We start from the raw sequence: 18,475 nt of genomic DNA, 5'->3' as shown, positions 1-18,475 counted from the left end.
CCTGCCAGTACCTGTAACGCCCATACATTGAGTATTTAGGTGCACCCCTGAACCTTAGTTCCTTGCGACCTAAAGACCGAAGAGCTGTGCAGCAGTAAAGACTCCAGATGACAACTGACTTGGTTCCAACCCTACTAGCCTTTCTGCGGCCCTCGAAGAAACCTGCTCTAAAAAGCAGCTACTCCTGCAGACCCAGCGACCTCCATAACCCTGGGAGGACTGCCTGCCTGCCCTAAAGACCAAGAACTCGAGGACAGAGGCACTGTCCTCAACGAAACCCTCAAGAAGAGCTGCAGTGCCCTGCTGAACCGCCCAACCAGACCCCCGGACCCAACTCTGCATCCAACGCCTCCGGCCAGAGGCGAAGTGGCCCACCGATGCTAAGAAGGTTTCACAGAAGTTCTGAGCTTGAGTCCCCTAACCGGGACTGGCTCCGGTAAGGATCTTCCAACCTCCAAGAACAACCCTGCACCTGCAGCCCCATGGCCTTGGGGAGCCCGACAGACCGCACCCAGGTGCCCTTCAACATCCCAATTTATCTCCAGAGCCACTGCTTCCCTTCGTCCAGCTTCCTGGTCCGAGCCACCAGCCTTTGTTCAAGATCTTCAATCTCCATTGCTCTGCAGTGGGCGCCCGGCGCTGTGTTGCCACTCTGCACCGGATGCTTTTGTGGCACTGAGGGTGTGTGTTAGGTGGCCACTAGGTAGTAGCAACAAAGTGCTGGTCCTTATCCCTGGAGATTGACCCCCCCCCCCCCCCCCCCACTCAGATTGTATTTACCTTCAACTGGCACCTCTTTGAGTGCCCCAGTCTCCATTGAATAACATTGGGCCCCAGTGACCGAATTGTACCTCTGCAACCGGCCGCCCCAGTGCCACTGGTGGTGCAGTCACTACACTTACCTGCCCCTTGCCCAGTGTTGGTCCTAAACCCTGAAGACTGGATTTGTAAGTTGTGTACTTACCTGTAAGTTTACTCCATAGGGTAACATTGAACTGTTCGAAAAATACAGTGTCCACTTTCCATATTAAAAAACTGCGATTTCACAAAACATATTTTACTGCAACTAAGTAGCTTTCGTTCTAAGTAATAAAAATATAATAAGTCCTATTTTTACAAACAATTGGGATCGGATTTAGCCTTGAGTGTGTATAATCATTTCTTGCCTGAGTGTGTACAACAAATGCTTAACACAGCCCTCTGATAAGCCTAAGTGCTCGCCCACACTACCACAAAGAGAGCTTTAAGTATTATCTACTTAAGCCTCTGGGGATCCATTGGACTCTGTGCACACTACACCTTACTTGGTATAGTATATACGGAGCCAGCTTCCTACAGCAAGTTCACCGCATCACGTGCACATTCGTCCACGTTTTTAATAAAGACTTGTCTTAGGAGCATCTTGTCATAGTTACATCTTGCAAGGAAAGATGGAAAGTGATTTCTCTACACAGGGGTAATGCAAGGGGTCTCCACACAGGGGTAATGAAAGGGTACCACAGGCCTGAATGTGGGCTGAAGATAGCCATAACTGGGGTGCTGTACAGTGGGTCCCACACATAAATGGGCTCTGGTGCAACTACACCCGCTGCACTAGTGACAGCTGCTCCCCTCGCTCTGTGCTCGCCAGGAAACCACCAGCACGAGACAGGTTGTACGTGTCTTGACCACCGCCCTGTGGACACCTGTGGTGGTCAGAGAGGCGTTACTGGTTCCTTGTGGGAGTCTTCAGCCGGCAGACGGTCACAAGAGTGTCTCCAGCTGTGTATCCGGCATTGCGGAGTCATCCACAGTTGAGGAGTGGACATTAAAATGTCCGCAGAGCACCCACCTCCAACAGATGGATGGCATGTGAGACAATTCTTTGCACAAGGGTCGTAGGACACCAAATGACCAGTAGGTGGCACTGCTGTGGTGCGGCTGAGAAAGCGAAGACAGCTTCTGCAAAGCAATGCACTGAGTCCCCTCAATGCATACACCCATGGGTGTAGGACACGGACTGCCCAGCAGGTGGCACTAACAAGTGTACATACGCATTCTCGCATGATGGCTGTAAAAGATGCACATGCTCAGTGGATCATATCCTGGGTCACAGGACACTTAGTGGCCCCAAGGTGGCACTGCAGGTGTCCGCACACGCTCAAGCAGTGTCGGGATGCTGCAGGTGTCAGCAGGTGGTGCTTGCGGTGGGCTCACAGGCTACACTCCTAGCATCATACATCACGCAATGTATGGATACTGGATCACAAGCGTGTCTTGCTTTACACTCCCAAATAAAAGAAATTCAGTACACTCAAGATGAGGCACTCGGCAAAGGAGGAAAAAGCACCTGGAAAGTACGCTCAGCACTCACAAACGGAGGCAAATCCAAAGACAGTTTCAAAATAAGTCATGGGGTTTTATTAATGCAACGCTCTCTAACAGGAAGACTTTCCCAGATGTCAAATGAATCCGGTAAAACAACGCAAATGTACATAAATATATATCTGTGCACAAGCAAATAATAATAAAACACTCACAAGTAATCAAATGCTTGAGATAAAACACAAGCAGATAATAGTAAAACATTCATAAGTCAAATGCAAGGGAACAAAACACAAGAAGATAATAATGGCTGTCCAATGCAAGAAACAAGCACTGTCAAATGCCAGGAATAAACACGGTCAAGTGAGAGAATCAATTATAAAGAGCATAACATGAAAACATCTCAGAGCAATGGAACGCACAGCTCACACATCACCATTTGAGTGAAGCACAACATTCTGGTCGGCTGGACTGGGAAGCCCTTTCAGTCAACCAGAAGTCTCAATGGGACAGCAAAACCTGCCCGTGATGGTGCGTCCACCACACGAGTGAGCTTCTGTACGACCGCCAAAACTTCCCGTCTTTAATACTTTTTACTAACACGGAAAGAGACTTCTAGAAAGTCCCCCCCCCCCCTTCATCCATTGCAAAACCAAAGCTGACCGTACCGGTCTGTGTCAAGGTCAAGACGGAAGCTGGCCAGTCCTCCGTGTTTTAACCCTGAGACAGAGACGTACATTCCTCGCTCACGCTTTCAAATGCACATCCCAAACGTTCTGTTCCAGCAAGGCTGTGTTGCTTTGTGCTGAGAAAAAAGTAAACATCCCACTCTGAAGCTGCAAGAAGGCACACAATGAAATCATGCAAAAATGATGTTGTACATTCAAAATGGAGTCAGTTAAAACACATAGTCAAAGGTCACCACAATCTCACAATGTGAAAATATATGTAGCACTACAAGGCTACACTTCTAGCATCCTATATCACACAATGTAAGGATACTGGGCCACATGCTTCGCTCCTGGCATCCTATATCACACAATGTAAGGATACTGGGCCACAGGCTTCGCTCCTGGCATCCTATATCACACAATGTAAGGATACTGGGCCACAGGCTTCGCTCCTGGCATCCTATATCACACAATGTAAGGATACTGGGCCACAGGCTTCGCTCCTGGCATCCTATATCACACAATGTAAGGATACTGGGCCACAGGCTTCGCTCCTCGGATCCTATATCACACAATGTATGGATACTGGGCCACAGGCTTCGCTCCTGGCATCCTATATCACACAATGTAAGGATACTGGGCCACAGGCTTCGCTCCTGGCATCCTATATCACACAATGTAAGGATACTGGGCCACAGGCTTCGCTCCTCGGATCCTATATCACACAATGTATGGATACTGGGCCACAGGCTTCGCTCCTGGCATCCTATATCACACAATGTAAGGATACTGGGCCACAGGCTTCGCTCCTGGCATCCTATATCACACAATGTAAGGATACTGGGCCACAGGCTTCGCTCCTGGCATCCTATATCACACAATGTAAGGATACTGGGCCACAGGCTTCGCTCCTCGGATCCTATATCACACAATGTATGGATACTGGGCCACAGGCTTCGCTCCTGGCATCCTATATCACACAATGTAAGGATACTGGGCCACAGGCTTCGCTCCTGGCATCCTATATCACACAATGTAAGGATACTGGGCCACAGGCTTCGCTCCTGGCATCCTATATCACACAATGTAAGGATACTGGGCCACAGGCTTCGCTCCTGGCATCCTATATCACACAATGTAAGGATACTGGGCCACAGGCTTCGCTCCTGGCATCCTATATCACACAATGTAAGGATACTGGGCCACAGGCTTCGCTCCTGGCATCCTATATCACACAATGTAAGGATACTGGGCCACAGGCTTCGCTCCTGGCATCCTATATCACACAATGTAAGGATACTGGGCCACAGGCTTCGCTCCTCGGATCCTATATCACACAATGTATGGATACTGGGCCACAGGCTTCGCTCCTGGCATCCTATATCACACAATGTAAGGATACTGGGCCACAGGCTTCGCTCCTGGCATCCTATATCACACAATGTAAGGATACTGGGCCACAGGCTTCGCTCCTGGCATCCTATATCACACAATGTAAGGATACTGGGCCACAGGCTTCGCTCCTCGGATCCTATATCACACAATGTATGGATACTGGGCCACAGGCTTCGCTCCTGGCATCCTATATCACACAATCTGTGGATACTGGGCCACAGGCTTCGCTCCTGGCATCCTATATCACACAATCTATGGATACTGGGCCACAGGCTTCGCTCCTGGCATCCTATATCACACAATCTATGGATACTGGGCCACAGGCTTCGCTCCTGGCATCCTATATCACACAATCTGTGGATACTGGGCCACAGGCTTCGCTCCTGGCATCCTATATCACACAATCTATAGATACTGGATCACAGGCTTCGCTCCTGGCATCCTATATCCCACAATCTATAGATACTGGATCACAGGCTTCGCTCCTGGCATCCTATATCCCACAATCTATGGATACTGGGCCACAGGCTTCGCTCCTGGCATCCTATATCACACAATCTGTGGATACTGGGCCACAGGCTTCGCTCCTGGCATCCTATATCACACAATCTATGGATACTGGGCCACAGGCTTCGCTCCTGGCATCCTATATCACACAATCTATGGATACTGGGCCACAGGCTTCGCTCCTGGCATCCTATATCACACAATCTGTGGATACTGGGCCACAGGCTTCGCTCCTGGCATCCTATATCACACAATCTATAGATACTGGATCACAGGCTTCGCTCCTGGCATCCTATATCCCACAATCTATAGATACTGGATCACAGGCTTCGCTCCTGGCATCCTATATCCCACAATCTATGGATACTGGGCCACAGGCTTCGCTCCTGGCATCCTATATCACACAATCTATGGATACTGGATCACATGCTTCGCTCCTGGCATCCTATATCACACAATCTATGGATACGGGGCCAAAGGCTTCTCTCCTGGCATCCTATATCACACAATCTGTGGATACTGGGCCACAGGCTTCGCTCCTGGCATCCTATATCACACAATGTAAGGATACTGGGCCACAGGCTTCGCTCCTGGCATCCTATATCACACAATCTATGGATACTGGGCCACAGGCTTCGCTCCTGGCATCCTATATCACACAATGTAAGGATACTGGGCCACAGGCTTCGCTCCTCGGATCCTATATCACACAATGTATGGATACTGGGCCACAGGCTTCGCTCCTGGCATCCTATATCACACAATCTATGGATACTGGATCACAGGCTTCGCTCCTGGCATCCTATATCACACAATCTGTGGATACTGGGCCACAGGCTTCGCTCCTGGCATCCTATATCACACAATCTATGGATACTGGGCCACAGGCTTCGCTCCTGGCATCCTATATCACACAATCTATGGATACTGGGCCACAGGCTTCGCTCCTGGCATCCTATATCACACAATCTATGGATACTGGGCCACAGGCTTCGCTCCTGGCATCCTATATCACACAATCTATGGATACTGGGCCACAGGCTTCGCTCCTGGCATCCTATATCACACAATCTATAGATACTGGATCACAGGCTTCGCTCCTGGCATCCTATATCACACAATGTAAGGATACTGGGCCACAGGCTTCGCTCCTGGCATCCTATATCACACAATCTATGGATACTGGATCACATGCTTCGCTCCTGGCATCCTATATCACACAATCTATGGATACGGGGCCAAAGGCTTCTCTCCTGGCATCCTATATCACACAATCTGTGGATACTGGGCCACAGGCTTCGCTCCTGGCATCCTATATCACACAATCTATAGATACTGGATCACAGGCTTCGCTCCTGGCATCCTATATCACACAATGTAAGGATACTGGGCCACAGGCTTCGCTTCTGGCATCCTATATCACACTATCTATGGATACTGGGCCACAGGCTTCGCTCCTGGCATCCTATATCACACAATCTATGGATACTGGGCCACAGGCTTCGCTCCTGGCATCCTATATCACACAATCTGTGGATACTGGGCCACAGGCTTCGCTCCTGGCATCCTATATCACACAATCTATGGATACTGGATCACATGCTTCGCTCCTGGCATCCTATATCACACAATCTATGGATACTGGGCCACAGGCTTCGCTCCTGGCATCCTATATCACACAATCTATGGATACTGGATCACATGCTTCGCTCCTGGCATCCTATATCACACAATCTATGGATACTGGGCCACAGGCTTCGCTCCTGGCATCCTATATCACACAATCTGTGGATACTGGGCCACAGGCTTCGCTCCTGGCATCCTATATCACACAATCTATGGATACTGGATCACATGCTTCGCTCCTGGCATCCTATATCACACAATCTATGGATACGGGGCCACAGGCTTCGCTCCTGGCATCCTATATCACACAATGTAAGGATACTGGGCCACAGGCTTCGCTCCTGGCATCCTATATCACACAATCTATGGATACTGGGCCACAGGCTTCGCTCCTGGCATCCTATATCACACAATCTATGGATACTGGGCCACAGGCTTCGCTCCTGGCATCCTATATCACACAATGTAAGGATACTGGGCCACAGACTTCGCTCCTGGCATCCTATATCACACAATGTAAGGATACTGGGCCACAGGCTTCGCTCCTGGCATCCTATATCACACAATCTGTGGATACTGGGCCACAGGCTTCGCTCCTGGCATCCTATATCACACAATGTATGGATACTGGGCCACAGGCTTCGCTCCTGGCATCCTATATCACACAATCTGTGGATACTGGGCCACAGGCTTCGCTCCTGGCATCCTATATCACACAATCTGTGGATACTGGGCCACAGGCTTCGCTCCTGGCATCCTATATCACACAATCTGTGGATACTGGGCCACAGGCTTCGCTCCTGGCATCCTATATCACACAATCTGTGGATACTGGGCCACAGGCTTCGCTCCTGGCATCCTATATCACACAATCTGTGGATACTGGGCCACAGGCTTCGCTCCTGGCATCCTATATCACACAATCTATGGATACTGGGCCACAGGCTTCGCTCCTGGCATCCTATATCACACAATCTATAGATACTGGATCACAGGCTTCGCTCCTGGCATCCTATATCACACAATGTAAGGATACTGGGCCACAGGCTTCGCTCCTGGCATCCTATATCACACAATCTATGGATACTGGGCCACAGGCTTCGCTCCTGGCATCCTATATCACACTATCTATGGATACTGGGCCACAGGCTTCGCTCCTGGCATCCTATATCACACAATCTATGGATACTGGATCACAGGCTTCGCTCCTGGCATCCTATATCACACTATCTATGGATACTGGGCCACAGGCTTCGCTCCTGGCATCCTATATCACACAATCTATGGATACTGGGCCACAGGCTTCGCTCCTGGCTTCCTATATCACACAATCTGTGGATACTGGATCACAGGCTTCGCTCCTGGCATCCTATATCACACAATCTATGGATACTGGATCACAGGCTTCGCTCCTGGCATCCTATATCACACAATCTATAGATACTGGATCACAGGCTTCGCTCCTGGCATCCTATATCACACAATCTATGGATACTGGATCACAGGCTTCGCTCCTGGCATCCTATATCACACTATCTATGGATACTGGGCCACAGGCTTCGCTCCTGGCATCCTATATCACACAATCTATGGATACTGGGCCACAGGCTTCGCTTCTGGCATCCTATATCACACTATCTATGGATACTGGGCCACAGGCTTCGCTCCTGGCATCCTATATCACACAATCTATGGATACTGGGCCACAGGCTTCGCTCCTGGCATCCTATATCACACAATCTGTGGATACTGGGCCACAGGCTTCGCTCCTGGCATCCTATATCACACAATCTATGGATACTGGATCACAGGCTTCGCTCCTGGCATCCTATATCACACAATCTATGGATACGGGGCCACAGGCTTCGCTCCTGGCATCCTATATCACACAATCTATGGATACGGGGCCAAAGGCTTCGCTCCTGGCATCCTATATCACACAATCTGTGGATACTGGGCCACAGGGTTAGCTCCTCTGCACCCATGGTCTGCCCCTGGTATCGCGCGTGGGGTGGGGTGGGTGGGTGTTTGGGGGGTCATAGGTTACACTCCATGACATTCTCAAGGGGTGGAATAAAGACAGTTTTTAATGGGTCATTATGCGCGTTATGAGACAGAACCTGGTGAAAAGCCGGCGCACGCGCTGCATGCTAATGTCCGGCTGATTAGCGCTCTTCAGCCGCCGTCTCCCGGCTCCTGATTGGCTGCAGCTGCGCAGAGGGTGCGGGGTCCTCGCTCCCCCCCTCAGGAGGAGGGCTAATTGGGGGAAGAGGGAGAGCAGGGGCGCATCTGCCGACACTCCGAGCGCCTCCGGGAGGGGCCGGAGCGGCGATTCTAAGCACTATAGGCGGCGGGATTCTAAGCACTATAGGCAGCTTCGTGCCGGGGAATAATAACCCAGTATTTGTAAAGCGCGAACTACACCCCTAAGGGTCTCGAGGCGCTGGGGGCTGTCGGGGAGATTAAGCGAGCTATTGCCCAGAGTCACATGGTGCTGGGCGGAGCTGCCGCCGGGAATCGAACCGTGAGCCCCGTGCTCCAGAGTCAGCCGCCCTGGCCGCTGCGCCACACCTCTCCCTTCGGAGGGCGGAGTCAGGCACCTGTCAAATAGGAGCTGCTACAAGACCATGAAGATGGGGCAGAATAAGGCCCAGGTCAGGGTGATTCTCCCAAAAGGATGGTGAGGCTGGGCCGGAGTCAGGCGCATTTCAGGCAGGTGCCTGAGAAACCTGAGCAGGGCTGAGGGAGAGTCCCTGTGCTGCTGAGGCTAATGAAAGGCGGTGGGGCTGGGGAAGAGTCAGTTATATGCCACCATGGCTGGCTCTAGGGCGGTGTGACTGGTACTGTCACACGAGGCGCTAACCCCTCCAGGGGGCACCAGGTTTTGAAAGGACATTGGTTGAAAAACCACACCTGCTGCAGAGTTCCTTGTGTGTCCAGCAGTTTTCAGGCAAAAATAAAAAAGTAAAGAGAGCTCTGGTGATTTAATGTTCTTGCTGGACAGAGATTGGAGTTTTTCCTAGAGACAGTTTTGACTCATCATACAGTAAGTAGCGCAGAGGATTAATGTGCCTGCTGCAAAGAACGTGTACCATGCAAATCACCAAACTGTATTTTACGTGGATGGCTCAGTTGGTTAGTGCTTTTGTCACACTGATCTTTTTGTTACTTGCAGCTCATAAGTTACAACCCGAATACAGCTCAGCGAGTTATGAACTGTGGAAGAGCTGCACGGTATAGGTTAGAATGTTATGTTTTGCCCCAGTCTTTTATTATTCTAATGATGCCAAAAATGGATCACTTGGGTAGAAATACATTCTTATTAGCAAAATCAACCTCTGTGGTACAACTTAAATCCTGAGTTTGTGCTTCTCCAGACCAGACACTCTTAAGATATACTGCCTACTAGTGTCATGGATATGTAGCTCCTACGCCTTGTAATCCTCATTGTTTTACGAAACATTTCCCATAGATTGATACACACGTATGATTAATTGTTTGTATTACGTTCGTGTGATGTGAAGCGCTCTGACACCCTACACTGATATGAGTAGCGCTATAAAACAAATGAAATGCATGTGAGGTGGGGGCTATGGAGAGATAAGGGGCACTGGTGGAGCACGGTACTGAGGGAATCAGGAGAAGGAAGTTTTTGGGGGGCGCCAACAAACATGGTCGCGCTTGGCACCACCACCCCCGAAGCAGGCCTTACACGCCACACATTAGTACCTGCAGCTCCAGGGTGTGTGTTTGTGGCGATAGTAAAACACAGCACCTCGGTTTATATTTGTTTAGATTTAGGAACGGCATTTCTACCACAGACTGTTTACAGACTGCCATGGTCATAGGGCTTAATTTGTAAAATAAAGGCCCTCGTCATGAGGCCATAACAGCTTGCACCTTCCGCTGCCCCTGCCCGCGGTGCCAACGACAGTGCCAACACAACTACGAACCATCACACTCTGACGAGTGTGACAATTCGTACTTTTCCGGGCCCCAAATTCGAAGAATGGCCTGATAGTAGGTATTTTCAATTTGTAGGTTGCATTATTAAACACGGTTGTTGTACCTACCTAAAAAAAATTGAACAAACAGCGCCACCGTGTGGTGGACTACCATAAGTGCTGGTGATAAGAATTAAGTGCTGATGCAGAGCACTAGTAAACACCGGCTCGAATTAAGCACCGGGTGGCTGTAGGGGTGATCGTAGGGGGCAGAATTCAAGAAGGAACAGAAGGCTGCCTTCTCCAAGGGCCAAAAAACAAATGTGGATGCCACGTCTGCAGGGAAATGCGCCGGGTAATATGTGGGCGAGCGATGTAAGAAAAACTTGCAACATAACATAGATCACAAAAGCCAGCACCGCGTGAACGACGCTAGTCGAGAAGTTTTTCATCACTAGAGATTGCATCTTTATTCAGGAAGAAAACATTTAATTTAAAATAAACACACGGGCTACCAATGGGGAGAGAGGTGGGTTACTGCTTTACCATTCGAGTCACAAAGACGCCCTCTGGAGTAAAATTAAGGTACCATCTCGGAATCTAGATTTACTCCAGCCGTCTTACAACATATTCACAAAGACGACCTCTGGAGTGAAATTAAGGTACCATCTCGGAATCTAGATTTACTCCAGCCGTCTTACAACATATTCACAAAGACGACATCTGGAGTGAAATTAAGGTACCATCTCGGAATCTAGATTTACTCCAGCCGTCTTACAACATATTCACAAAGACGACCTCTGGAGTAAAATTAAGGTACCATCTCGGAATCTAGATTTACGCCAGCCGTCTTACAACATATTCACAAAGACGACCTCTGGAGTAAAATTAAGGTACCATCTCGGAATCTAGATTTACTCCAGCCGTCTTACAACATATTCACAAAGACGACATCTGGAGTGAAATTAAGGTACCATCTCGGAATCTAGATTTACGCCAGCCGTTTTACAACATATCCACAAAGACGACATCTGGAGTAAATGTAAGGTACCATCTCGGAATCTAGATTTACGCCAGCCGTCTTACAACATATTCACAAAGACAACTGGAGTAAAATTAAGGTACCATCTCGGAATCTAGATTTACGCCAGCCGTTTTACAACATATTCACAAAGACGACCTCTGGAGTGAAATTAAGGTACCATCTCGGAATCTAGATTTACGCCAGCCGTCTTACAACATATTCACAAAGACGACCTCTGGAGTAAAATTAAGGTACCATCTCGGAATCTAGATTTAGGCCAGCCGTTTTACAACATTCCCACAAAGACGACATCTGGAGTAAAAAAATAAGGGGGATACATTAACATCTTAGATTTACACCCGTTGCCCTACCTCATGTTTACAAAACCCACAGGAGTAAAGTTAGGCATGTCTGTTAAGCATCTTGCTTTTACACCAGGTTTTGTTTACTTCATCAAAGACTTGGTGTGGAACAGGTTAAGGGAGGCGCGAGCGAACTCTGGATTTACGCCAGCCTCTTTACACCATTGTGAAAAAGTTTTTCCTTGGCGCGAGTAAGGAGGTGCCTGGGAGCTACTACTCGGGTCTACACCCTCAAAGGCACTTTACTTCACAAATACAAGTGATACTCATGCACTTTTACCTGGCTGGATGCGCGGCCCCGTGCTTCGACTCGTCCTGAATCAGAAATGATGGAGCGCTCCGAGGCGACGATGACAGGTTTGCAGCGCTTTCTACAAACAAAAACAAATAAACAAAACTATGACCGCTGTCGGAACAACATGAAAAGGTGCTTTTAGAGAACTGCTATCATTCAAACTATACGTACTAATGAAACAAATGAATGCAAATAAAAGGTTACAATGACGAGCCACAGGGTGGGGAGAAGCCTGTCTCTGGTTGTTTGACATCTCTGAGACAGATGCCAGCCTGCCTGCTAACAAACTCGGAATTTTGATCTTATTGCGCGAGTTAGACCTGACTCCAAAGAGCGCTGCCGCCATCTTCAGGTATTATGTAGCATTGCACCAAACGATGACGCATGGGTCCTGTTTTAAAAAAATTGACTAATCTAGAAACGTTCACAAGCGCTGCGCCTAGCTGTGAGATTACTTCGGAGCGCTTTAGACAATGACCTAAAATACAGTTCAAGGAATGAGGTGGCGGAATTACAATTCCATAGGGTATGCGAGAGACCGGGACAGGTGCTCTTCAGTCCAGCTCTGTTAAAGACACAAAGAAAACAGAAACACACACTACCCCCTTGTCTTGGCTCTTACACAATTCTGTCCCGTTCTAGTTTAAGCCTCAGCCATAACCTATATTTGAAAATGTTTTTCTTGTTATAGTGGTTCATGGAAAGAGACTTCCTTACAAGGTCACTGTAGAAGAAATTAAGGCTCCTTCAGAGACTGCCTTAGACCTCAACACTTCTTCAGCAACTGAGTCCGTGCACAATTGGTGCAGAAACATTGCTGTTCACGAGTGCCTTTTCACTGTGGACTGTAATCACAAACAGGCCTTTTCGTGGGGGGTTTTAAAATAAAAAAAAAAAATAGATGACTGTAGCTGCACAAATAACAAACTAGGGTTCCTGCAGGTGTGTAGAGGGTCACAGGCACTTTTCAAGCAGTGTAGCTGGGTAGAATCACTTAAAACCCCCACTATTATAGGAACTACTTGGCCAGGACTGATAAAAGGACATGTAACAATGTCTCCTACAGCCCACGTGTATAGTTCCTAAGCACTGCAGAGTGAGGAAGGCAGATGGAAACCGAGCGTCAAATCACCAGAATAATAAATACATCAAATTTAAAGTATCCTTGGGTGTATATATGTGTTGGTGTTGCGCAACAACACCCCACTTCTCCGAAACACACTATATTTAAGAAAACAGCATTACATATGTGTGTTCCACAGGGTGATATCGGCGCAGTGCTCATGAAAGTGATATCACAACAAAACAATGCACAACATATATTACACCAATACGAACTTGTAAACTAGTAGCTTCAAAGTTAGTCAGAACAGGACAATTCATCAACTCATTGTTTTGCCCAGTAACAGCCAATCTGTATCAAGCTCATACTTTAGTTCATAGTCGACGTTTCGACCCATATATGCTTCGGAACCAGGCTTCTTCAGGACAACAAGGAAGGGATACACCCTCAAAAACATGTCAGGTCAATAGACCTCAAATATACACGGTGCTCAGACTTGTACTCAATGGAGGATGCAGCGGACGGGTTGTGTTCTGCACACCTACCAGGATGACGTCAATGAAAGAAATTCCATAAGCACCACAGCCAACAGTGTTAGTGCCTGTGTAAGACAGAGTGGAAAAGTGAAAGTGCTTGTGCGAAATAGGAGCTACGAAAGAGAAAGATACGAGCAAAGGACGGCTCAGTGTATGGGAGGTAGTGTGTGAGAAGTGCAAAAAAGTGAAGTTTGCGAGAGAAAGTAGGATTCGAAAGATGGAATGGAATGTGCATGTGTTGGTGAGGTCACTGAGGTGTGGGTGTGAGTGAAAATGGGGTGCAGGAGGAGGGTGTGGGACAGAACTCATGTATTCACTCACTCATCTATCCAAGCTTTCCTCTCTCTGTGAGTGAGGGCCCACCTCCAGAGATAGGCCCAGAACATAGATTTTGCCAAAAGATTATTATTATTTTTTTAATATTTGTATTCGTTTTTCTTGGTTAGTACAGAATAGACATTTTGAACATGCACATACAATTATGCACAGTATCCTTTCACCAGAAACGTTTGCAAATATTCTACAGTCATAAGTACACATTTTCCCAGACCCTAGATTTTAATCAAGCCTGAACTCTGCATGTTTTCTGAGCAATGAAATCATGCAAGACATGTATGATGGAGATCAATCCGTCATTTCAGACTCCAAACTAAAAGCACGTTGGGTTGGGGGTGAATAATTCGCTCTGCAGACTCACTCCTACAGGGGGAAGGCCTCAGTCACCTCGGGTTCACTCCTGAAAGGCAGATCGGGTTGGCACAGCATCAGTCGCCCGTCAGGTCCCCCCGGGTGCTTTACCCCCTCTGGAGGGACCTCTGGCGGTGTGCACGCGCTGCACCAGCACTGCGCTACGAGGGACCTCGGCTGGCGCGGCCCTCCAGGCTCCTGCCTCCTGGCTCCGTGCTGCAGTGTGCTGCAGTGTGCTGCAGTTCTATTGCAGTGCTGCAGTGTGCTGCCTTTCTGTTGCAGTGTGCTGTAGTTCTGTTGCAGTGTGCTGCAGTTCTGTTGCAGTGTGCTGCAGTGTGCTGTAGTTCTGTTGCAGTGTGCTGCAGTGTGCTGCAGTTCTGTTGCAGTGTGCTGCAGTGTGCTGTAGTTCTGTTGCAGTGTGCTGCAGTGTGCTGCAGTTCTGTTGCAGTGTGCTGCAGTTCTGTTGCAGTGTGCTGCAGTTCTGTTGCAGTGTGCTGCAGTTCTGTTGCAGTGTGCTGCAGTGTGCTGCAGTTCTGTTGCAGTGTGCTGCAGTGCAGTGTGCGGCCCTGTCACCAGGGCTGGACTCCCGCCAAAGAGAGTGAGAAGCAGCCCCACTGGCTGACCTTTCACCCCACCGCCGCTTCAGCCCCCTCTCAGTGCCAAAGAGTGACCCTCCCGCTGCCCCTCCCCGGGTGGGCATTGCCCCGGGGCTGGCACTCACTCACCTCTCTCTGCTGGAGTCCTGGCGTCCAGCGTCTCCTCCTCTCGGCTGCTTTTGCTTCTTTTCTCTCACTTTCTGCGGCTGCGGCCCGGAGTGCTGACGCGAGGGGGCTCCGGAGGCTGCTGGAGTCAGCAAAGTGGGGCCAGGCTGCGGGGAGGAGGGGGTGGGGGGGGCGAGAGAGAGAGAGGGGAGGGGGGATAAAGAAGAGAGGGAGAAGAGAGAGGGAGAAGAGAGAGGGAGAAGAGAGAGGGAGAAGAGAGAGGGAGAAGAGAGAGGGAAGGGAGGGAGGAAGAGGGAAAAGGAAGAGATGGCAGAGAGGAGAGATGGAAGAGAGAGAGAGAGGAGTGAGAGAGAGAGAGGGAGAGAGAGGGGGAGAAAAGAGAGAGAGAGGGGGAGAAAAGAGAGAGAGAGAGAGAGAGAGGGAGGGAGAGAGAGAGGGGGAGGGAGAGAGAGAGAGAGAGAGAGAGAGAGAGAGAGAGAGAGAGAGAGAAAGAGAATTAGAGAGAGAGAGAAAGAGAGAGAAGAGAGAAAGAGAGAGAAGGGAGAGGAAAGAAAGAGAGAGAGATAGAGAGCGGGACAAGGGAAAGAGGGAGAAGGGGGAGAGAAAGGGAGTGAGAGAGAGAGAGGGATACAGAAGAGAGAGAGAGAGAGAGAGAGGGGAGGAAGGAAGAGGAGAGAGAGAGAGAGAGAGAGACAGAAGGGAGAGGAAAGGAAGAGACAGAGAGAGCAGGACAAGGGAAAGAGGGAGAAGGGGAGAGAAAGGTAGAGAGAGAGAGGGACAGGGGAGAGAGAGAGAAAGGGGAAGAGAGAGAGAGAAGAGAGAGAGAGAGCGAGAGAGACAAGGGAGAGAGAAAGGGGAAGAGAGAGAGAAAGGGAGAGACAAAAGAGCGAGAGAAGAGGGGGAGAGACAGGAAGAGAGGAAGCGAGGGGGACGCGAGACAGGTGAGCCAGGAGGAAAAGAGGAACAAGAGACAGAAAGAACAAGAGAGGGAGAAAGAAATGTATAGATGGGACAGAGAAACAGGAAGAGAGAGCAAGAAAGATGATAAAGGCTAATGAAGGTGACCTGAGAATCAAGAGAAAGAGGGAGCAAAAGACAGAGGAGAAGACAGAGAAAAGAAGGGAGCAAGACAGTGAAGGGAGAGATGAAACAGAACAAGAGAAAGAAAGGAAGATAAAAGGGAAGAGCAAGGTACAAACAAACATACATATATATATATATATCCACGGAATAAACTTTTTTTGTAGGGGCAAACTTATTTGAATGTCATCTTAGACTATCTCTTTAAAAATAGTTTGTTACGATAACTAAACAAAAACACTTAAATCTGCCATTTATGTTTAGAGGAGCAAACCAGAAACTCAACCACCATAACTTACCCAAACTCTTCACTGACCTACCCATCACTAATCAAGACAACTACCTGCCGCATGGAAGACCATCACCAGTGAAGAAATACCCGCCATTTTTTAGACCTTCCTCTCTGGGGCCTCCCCGGACCCCTGCTTCCAACACACCTATAACCTCGGTGCATCAACAGTCAGCAGACCACTCACCCACAACCTGAACTCCCCCATCACCACCACCACCACCTTTCCGGCAGCGTGAAAGCTCGCAGCAGTCAACACTCTACTTAAGAAACCATCAGCCGACTCCAGCCAGCAGGCAAACCGGTCTTATCCGCTTGCTTCCCTACCCAGCAAAAGTGATCGAAAAGGCCATCAACAGACAACTCACAACTCTTCTTCGGCTGCCCCCCTGATCCCGGTTGGAAGACCTGGTGGCCTGCAGGAATGTTTCCCCCGGCCTCGGACTCCAAGGTAGCCAAGAACCTGGGTATCAAGATGGACAATTGCCTTTCACTGAAATCTCAGATTCTTGGCCTGGTGGGACAGTGCTTCGGAATACTCAAAATGTTGAGGAAATTCCTCCCTCTTCTCTCGATCGCCCATAGGAAAACAACGGTGCAAGCCCGGATTGGATCGAGGTTGGATTACGTGAACGTACTCTACCTCGGACTGCCTGAATATCTTTTGTCAAGGCTGCAGGTGGTGCAGAACGCGGCGGCTCGGGCAATTTTTGGCCTTGGGCGCCGGTCTCATGCCACTGGCCTTCTGGTGTCCCTTCACTGGCTTCCTATCAGGAAACGCATTAAGTTTAAGGCCCTTACCATGGCGTTTAAAGCCTTGCATGGCATTGGGGCTCTGTATCTGCGTAAGAGAGTTGTCTTCCACAACCCAACCAGAGCCTTACGATCGGCCGCCATGTCATTGGCGAGGATCCCTGTAATCAGGCGTGCACGGACCGGGGGCCGCTCCTTTCAACATCTAGTGTCACGTGCCTGGAATGATCTGCCTCTTGGTCTGAGAAAGAGTGAGAATTTGGCATCTTTCAGGAAAGATCTTAAAACATGGCTTTTCGGCCTCTAATTTGCCCCCCGTTGGAAGAGTTATGCTGTGTTTGATCTGTCAGCGCCGGTACACTCTGCTAGAGTAGCTGAGCGCTTAACAAAACCTACGATAACATAACATAACATAACACCTCGACCTCCACCAACTCCAGGACAGCACACACTCCGGGTTCAGAAAGCACCACAGCACAGAAACCGCACTCATCGCAGCCACCAACGACATCAGGAGCATACTAGACTGACCAGAAACAGTGGCCCTCATCCTACTCGAGCTCTCCATGGCTTTCGACATTGTCTCCGACCACACACTCATCAGATGACTCCGTAAAACTGGCATCCAAGGACCAGCACTCACCTGGATCGCTCCTTCCTCAAGGGACGAGCCCAGAGTCAGACGGCTTCCTTTCATATCCAAAGCCGAGAACATAATACGCAGAGTCCCACAGGGATCATCTATCAGCCCAACCCTGCTCAACATCTACATGGTACCACTCGCCAACAGCAACAGATCACAGGGCATCACCATCATCTCCTGCACCGACGACACTCAACTCACCCTTCCCTGACAGACAAGACACCACCACAATAACCAAATTCAGCAACTACATGGGTTTTTAACGGCTTCCTGAAAGCAAACACTGTGCTGAAGGTGCAGGACCTTTCCGTCAAATGTTCCAATTGAGTTTAATCCATATATTATTTATAAAGTTCAAACTACAACACAATAAAGGTCACCCTAGTGCCAAAGAACACAGGGCACAGCCTCGTATAAGAGGCAACTTAGAATCAGTCCCAGGGAATTCCATTAGGCACTCAGCCACAGACGCCAATTAGTCTAGATAGATGTCACCCACATGTACAACTAGTTACCCCTGTGCAACAACCATTCATGGACCTCCTCTCTCAGCAACTCCCATACGCCTATCAAA

At 49.1% G+C, this 18,475-nt stretch overlaps 1 protein-coding gene across 1 annotated transcript in view; it reads right to left on the bottom strand.

Annotated features, from left to right (window-relative positions):
* HAPLN4 (hyaluronan and proteoglycan link protein 4) overlaps positions 1-12,200 on the bottom strand; it is a 92,359-nt gene extending 80,159 nt beyond the window's left edge. The window contains exon 1 of the mRNA XM_078670321.1: positions 12,114-12,200. The gene's annotated coding sequence lies outside the window, so the exon portion shown is untranslated. The remainder of the gene's footprint in view (positions 1-12,113) is intronic.
* Between the last annotated feature and the right edge of the window lie 6,275 nt (positions 12,201-18,475).

This window comes from Lissotriton helveticus, chromosome 12 (genome assembly GCF_964261635.1).
Source record: "Lissotriton helveticus chromosome 12, aLisHel1.1, whole genome shotgun sequence".
In the NCBI taxonomy this organism is placed as follows: Eukaryota; Metazoa; Chordata; class Amphibia; order Caudata; family Salamandridae; genus Lissotriton; species Lissotriton helveticus.
The sequence above is the reverse complement of the archived record's forward strand: the minus strand, read 5'-3'. Positions and strand labels throughout refer to the sequence as shown.